This window comes from Giraffa tippelskirchi, chromosome 10, assembly GCF_054371585.1.
Source record: "Giraffa tippelskirchi isolate mGirTip1 chromosome 10, T2T-mGirTip1v1.2.pri, whole genome shotgun sequence".
Lineage (NCBI taxonomy): Eukaryota > Metazoa > Chordata > Mammalia > Artiodactyla > Giraffidae > Giraffa > Giraffa tippelskirchi.
The window spans coordinates 160671024-160677993 of NC_137284.1; the positions used below are offsets into that span (position 1 = coordinate 160671024).

General features: G+C 51.3%; 1 non-coding gene across 1 annotated transcript; it reads right to left on the reverse strand.

The window, feature by feature from the left end:
- Positions 1-3426: 3426 nt before the first annotated feature.
- LOC145524967 (U6atac minor spliceosomal RNA) lies at positions 3427-3551 on the reverse strand. Its single transcript, XR_014067996.1, has one exon. It is a non-coding gene; the product is annotated as a U6atac minor spliceosomal RNA (small nuclear RNA).
- Positions 3552-6970: the final 3419 nt, after the last annotated feature.

The following is a 6970-nucleotide window of genomic DNA, read 5'->3' on the forward strand; positions in this document are numbered from 1 at the left end:
GGAGAAAAATCTTTCCTTCCTCTTGTAGGTTCTTTGGCCAGTCTAACAGTCAAACTGACATAAGACAGATAACAGGTAAAAAGCACCTTCCGTCCCTGTGGGGGTCCCATAAAAGCACAAGACTCCACGGCAGGCAGGGAGCTGAGACGTCTACGCCCCCCCAAGCGAAGGAGATGGGCAGGAGTCAGTCTGGGTTCCAAAGGAGGCGGGGCGGGGGGGGGCTTCACAGGAGGGTGAGAGGGACAAGTGTGTGGGTCCAAGGCCCATCTCTTCCAGGGGTCCGCCCTGCCGTACAGATTTCTCCAGGACTAGCTCTTTTTCTAGGCCAGGCACTTGTCTAGACTCTTTTAGGCAGTTAAGGAGCAGTAGGAAAGTTTTCTTGAGTCTGCGCCTCTTAATTGCCTTTGGCTCAAACAATGCGCATGCGAAGTGGTACATTTTGGGGTGGTTCACTCTAGGTACATGCATGCTCAGTCGTGTCTGACTCTCTGTGACCCCACGGACTGTAGCCCTCCAGGCTCCTCTGTCCTGGGGAGTCTCCGGGCAAGAATACTGGAGTGGGTTGCCACGCCCTCCTCCAGGGGGTCTTCCCGACCCCGGGATCGAACCTGTGTCTCTTTTTCTTCTTCCTCTTCACGCACAGCATTGACAGGTGGGTTCCTTACCACTAGCGCAACCTGGGAAGCCCCCTGCAATTACATATTAGATCATGTTCTTGAATGAATGTTGCTTTTCTTACGAGTGATGGCAGTATTGAGGCTATATAGGAAGCTTTCCTCAAGAGATCATACGTGCTAAGATAGCTGGAGGCCAAATGTAACCTGCATTCAGATGGTTCAGCAAAAACCGGAAAAGGAAGAAAGAGACTGAGCTGTGGGAGGTGGCAGCAGCTGGCGAGTGGAGGTGAAGATACATGTTCATTCGACTGGTTTTTCAATTTTCCCATATTCTGAAAAATTAAGAACTCGGGGTAGGGGGGCAGGGTCTGTGTTGAAGGGGCAGTCCGTTAGAGCTAGGGGGTGTCAGGGGGCTGCCCTGGTTTGTTTGCCTGAACCTTGGCAGACCTGGGAGCCCTGGCTCCGTCTGGGGGGCCTCCACTTGCTGGTGGCTATGTGCCGGGGAAGCTCGGTCCTGTGACCATAGGTTCCATTTCAACCAGACAGCCCTTTCCAGGTTCATCTGGGCTTCAGAGTAGTCGGGTGTGTGAGGGAGGCTCGGGAGGGTGGGGACATATACATGTCTACGGCTGATTCCTGTGGACGTTTGGCAGAAACCAACACAGTCCTGCAAAGCAGTTATCCTTCAATTAAAAATAAATAACTTTTTAAAAAAGTCAAATATGTTGAGATAAAATAAAGTAAAAAAATAGTGGGGGGAGGTGAGGGGAGTACGGCAGCTTACTGGTCATTCTGCAGGGGTGCTGCTGGAGAGGTCGTCCGTTGGAGAAGCTTTCAAGAGCGAGCAAGGATCCGTGTTAGCTTCAGTTACAGAACCCGTGCTCCTTTCCTCTGCTTTGCCTTCTTGGAGGGTAGGAAGGGCTATGCCAGGCGGCAGATTTCTGGGACCGGCAGGCTTCGCTTCCTCCTCTTCTCAGCCGGGTGCTCTGTGTCCAGGCAGTGGGTCTGAGCTCTAAGGGAAGGGACCCGAGCTGCTGGCACTCCTTTGCAGAGCAAGTGGCGATCCGTTGGAGGAGGCCTCGCCCCCAGGAACCACTCCGTTCTTTCCTGTTCCCAGGCCCCAGAGGCTGCCTCGGGCACCGGTCTGCCTTGTCTCTGAGCCTGTTTCCTCCTCTGGAGATCCGAGGGACCTGGTTCTGGGGAGAGCAGCGCCATGGAGAGGAAAAGGAAAGGGCTGAGCAGGGACTTTGCATGGTATGAAGGCCCCAGCTGCCTAAGGGTGTCTGGTTTGTTGCTTGAAATCTCCTCCAGGAGAGTCTTTCAAAGTGGTGATGCAACCCATCCAGCGGGCAGAAGTTGGAGCACTTCCCTGGTGACGGAGGTGGTCCTCAAGCTCAGCCAGGCGCTCAGTCCAAACCCTGAGATCCTCCATGAACCAGCGCCAGAGGCCGCTTTCTAGAGGCCGTGGGGGGTCGCACCGCGGCCGCGGCCTGGCGCCTGGCTGGCCCGCGGGTCATCTGCTCTGCGTTTCTTGGCTCACGTGGGAAATTATAAATGTTCTGTGTGTGTTGGTTAACTAAAGAAGAGGCCACGTGACTGGAAGGGAAAGGGCCCGACAGGCTGCACACACTGGGCCGTGGGACCCCCACCCGCTCCTGTCGCCCAGAGTTCTGAGTCTCCCAGGCGCCCGATCCTCCTCTAGAGAAATTGCATCACGCCCACTCCTCCCAGATATCCTGATGGTGCCACTGTGCGGTCTGGTGACCCTGCAGGAGCCCGGCCCCCTGGGGGAAGCGCTGATGGCTTTGTTTCAGGCTCACCGCCTGCTGCCCGAGTCCAGTCCATGCTGCCCAGGGGCCGGCAGGGATTGGTGAGTGGCCAGCGGTGACTGTTCTGGAGCGAGGGTTGAAGTCTAGTGAGAGGGACAGGGGGTGGGGCTGAGCCTGGGACAAAGCCTGTGCCCATCTATGACCCGCCTGAGAGACCCACCTCGGGCTTCCCTCCCATCTCCCTCCCACCCCACCCCTCTAGGTTGAAACAGAGCCCCTGTTTGAGTTTCCTGAGCCAGACAGCAAATTCCCGTTGGCTATCTATTTTACACATGGTAATGTAAGTTTCCATGTTACTCTTTCCATACGTCTCACCCTCTCCTCCCTTCTCCCCATGTCTATGAGTCTATTCTCTATGTCTGTTTCTCCATTTCTGCCCTGTAGATAAATTCTTCAGTACCATTTTTCTAGATTCCGTATATATGCATTAGAATAAGGTATTTATCTTTCTCTTTTTGACTCACTTCACTGTGTATAATAAGTTTTAGGTTCATCCACCTCATTAGAATGGATTCAAATGTGTTCCTTTTTATGGCTGAGTAATATTCCATTACATATATGTACCACAACTTCTTTATCCAGTCATCTGATGGACGTCTAGGTTGCTTCCACGTTCTAGCTATTGTAAATAGTGCTACAATGAACAGTGGGATACATGTGTCTCTTTCAATTTTGGTTTCCTCAGGGTATATGCCTAGGAGTGGGATTGCTGGGTCATCTGATGGTTTTATTCCTAGTTTTTTAAAGAATCTCCATACCTTTTCCCACAGTGGCTGTATCAATTTACATTCCCAACCAACAGCGCAAGAGCGTTCCCTTTTCTCCACACCCTCTCTAGCATTTATTGTTTGTAAACTTTTAATGATGGCCATTCTGACCAGTGTGAGGTGATATCTCATTGTAGTTTTGATTTGCTCTTCTCTAATAATGAGCGATGTTGAGCATCTTTTCATGTGTTTGTTAGCCATCTGTATGTCTTCTGAAAACGGTGGTTAGATGCCACGAAGTAGCGGCAATGCCTTAACCACATGCACGTTGTCAGGCCCGAGAGTCTCTTCCATCCTTGTCAAGGGGAGTGCTAACCTTCTCTCCTTTCATACAACACTGTGCTTTTTGATGAACAAAAGTTTTTGCTTTTAATGAGTCCATTTTTCATTTTTTTTCTTTTATAGTAAATGCTTTTTGTGCCTGTACAAATATTTTCACCCGTGCTTTCTTCTAGAAGTTTTATAGTCTTGGATCGACATTTGGGTCTATGATGTCTTTTTAAAAATTAATTTATTTATGGCTGAACTGAGTCTTCATTGCTGTGAGAGTTTTCTCTAGTTGCAGAGAGCGGGACTACTCTCTAGCGTTTTCATCACTTAAATTACACTAATGCGTCATTTGTCACTGCCGTGATATTGGTCAGTCAGTCAGGCATCAAGGAAAAGCCACTGTTTTTTCTTTTATCTTTTTTTAAAAAACTGAAGCACGGTAAATTTACAATGTTTCAGGTGCATAGCAAGTGATTCGGTTATACATACAGGTATATAACTATATTCCTTTTAGAAGTTATTTCCCATTAGAGTTTATTACAAGATATTAAATACATCTTTGTTTGGGAACAACAAGGGAACTCGTGGCAGGTGGCACTGTGCTAAAGAGCCCGCCTGCCACTGTGAGACACAAGAGATACAGGTTCGATCCTGGGTCGGGAAGATCCCCTGGAGGAGGGCGTGGCAGCCCACTGCAGTATGGCTGCCTGAGGATCCCATGGACCGAGGGGCCTGGCTGGCTGCAGTCCATGGGGTCACAGAGGCGGACATGTTCCTAGGAACTGGATTCCTGGATCATACAGCGGCTCTGTTGCGTGTGTGTGGGGGGTGGGGGCACACGGGATCTTAGTTCCCTCCCCAGGGATCAAATGCCCTGCAGTGGAAGCAGGGCGCCTTAACCGCCGGACCGCCAGGCAAGTCCCTACTGACAGTATTTTAAGGACCCTCCACACTGTTCTCCACAGTGGCTGCACCGAGTTACCTTCCCACTGACAGTGTGGGAGGGCTCCCTTTCCCCACACCCTCTCCAGCCCTTGTTTGTAGACTTTTTGGGTGTTCTGACGTGTGTGGACACTTTTGATTGACACGTTTCTGTCGCCCGTTGAAGGCAGTGTTCTGAGTAGAGAAACATATACGCTAAATATATATGTGAAACTGCCCATGTCTCACTCAACACCTGGAGCTTTCACCATACCCTTTATCTGCAACTCTCAAAGAACTAATCTTAAAAGTTCCAGCACACATACACGGTACAGTCATCATCATTCCTATTTCACGGACAGGGAAACGAGGCCCGTGGGAGAGTTAATGTCACAGCATCGTCAACACTGACGTTTCATTGGGCCTCCCGGGGACGCAGGGCACAGAGCTAAGCTCGTGCATCAGGTCCTGGTGGTCCCAACGTAAAAGCAGCCTTTCTCCTTCTAGGCCTGGGTGCTGGCACTCTGACCCCTTCCCGCTCACCCAAGACCCACACTGTCCAGAGGTCCGGCAGTGTGGCGGTTTTCAGTTACAAGCTCCTACCTGTTCGTTGTCTGTCGAGACGGAAGACCTTCTCTATTGCTCGCCCTTTACGCATGCTGAATATGTTCTGGAATCCCAAAGCTCCTCACAACTGTCTGCAATCCATCTGTGTCCTCCTTGCCTCCTCCCCCGGGGGTACTGTGTCAGACGCGCCTCCCACCTCTGGCCCCTCTGTCACTACCCCCTCGACTTCCCGTCTGTTTTAAAGAAAGGTGAGTTTCTTGACTTTTATGCCGGGTTCCGAGCATCCAGACTCCTTGAGAATGACGTTAACCTTTGCTTTCTCTCCAGCATCTTCAATTCCCTTTTTGTCCATGGCCTCTTTAATTAGAAACACGCAGCGATGTTTGTCTTTGCAGAAACAAACACAGCAAAGCCAGGCCAACACCAGGCCTGCGCATGACCTTCTCTCTCTGGGCGTCTTCTTTCCTTCCTTCTATCTTGGGGACAAATCTGTCTGACTGCTGCCAGGCTTTCCCACAAAGCACTGGTCTGTAATCCAGTCTCCTGCAATTACTCCAGAAGAGGCCACCAACTTGTAAACCATGAACATTTCTCAGCTCCCATCCTTCTTTTCTTACTTGATGATGTTAACTTTTTTCTAGGTTCACCCCACCGCCAGCTTTTCGCTCAGCTTCTTTCTCTTCCCATGGCAACCAGGCTCTTAAACCTTGCTGAGCAGCTCTGACAGGTCTTGGCGTCCTGGGTGACTGGTGGCAACACCTGCTGGGTGCTCCCAGCAGGCTTCCACGGTCCCCTCTCTCCCCGCAGCCGACACCTCCACTCTGTCCTCTTCACCCGCAGCAGCTCTTCCTCCTGGTCAGAACCTTCACAGTGTGGAATCGAGTTTTCCTTTCCTTCACCCTCACGCCTTGTCAGGCACGGGTGCTCGAGATTTTTCTTTTTCTTCTCTAACCCAAAAACATTTCCACGGTTTCACGGTCACTGTTTCCTTTCATTGTCCAATGAAATAATTTGAGTCTCCTTCTAAAGTGACCGCAAGGACTTCCCTGGTGGTCCAGTGGATAAGAATCCACCTGCCAATGCAGGGGACACGGGTTCGATGCCTGGTCCGGGAAGATCCCACAACAAAGCCTGAGGGCCGCAACTGCTGAGCCTGCAGGCCTAGGGCCTGTGCTCTGCAGCAAGAGGAAGCACCGCGGTGAGCAGCCCTCGCATCACAGCTGGAGAGGGGCCCCCCGCACACAGAAACTGGAGAGAGCCCCCAGGCAACAACAAAGACCCAGTTCGGCCACAGTCAGTCCATCATTTTTCGAAAATGGTTAAAAAAAGAGAGTATACCTACTAAAAACATAATAACATGACTGCAAGAAATCCAGAACCTGTCCCCTCACTGGGCTCCTCTTCTAGGGCCTCCTGGCTGGGATCTTTTCCATGGTCACTGTCTTCTGCACACAGGCCCGGCCCCTGCTTCATTCCTCAAGATGACCTTTCACACACAAAAAGATAACACCAGGATGTAAAGGCTGATACACATTTCTGCAACCCTGAGATGTCACAGAAGGAATGAAAACGCCTGGAAACAACTCTTCATGATCCGACATCAGTGATCAGAGGTCCCTGGGCTCCCTGCTGTCATTCCTCCAAGGTGGCCCCTTCCAGCCGTCCTCCCAACCAGGCCTCTCCCCCTCCACCCCCAGCCCTCCCTTCCTGTCCACCTTCTGCAGTTAAAAGTCACAGCTTTTGCGAAGATGCTCTTCCCACAGTGTCACCCCGTCCTGCAGCCCTCCAGCCGGCCTCTCTCCTCTAGCCCTTGTTGCCGCCCTGATCTCTGCAGAGCCCAACAGGAGGTTTCCTTCCGAAAGGGGAGTCCTGTCACCATCCCCACAGTGTGGGGCAGCTTTAGTTTTAGAAAGAGTGCTCTTCAGTCATCAGTCAGCTTCTTGGTCACCCTTGAAAGGATTTCCTCTGTCTGGAGTTCTCTCCACCCACACAGGGCTTC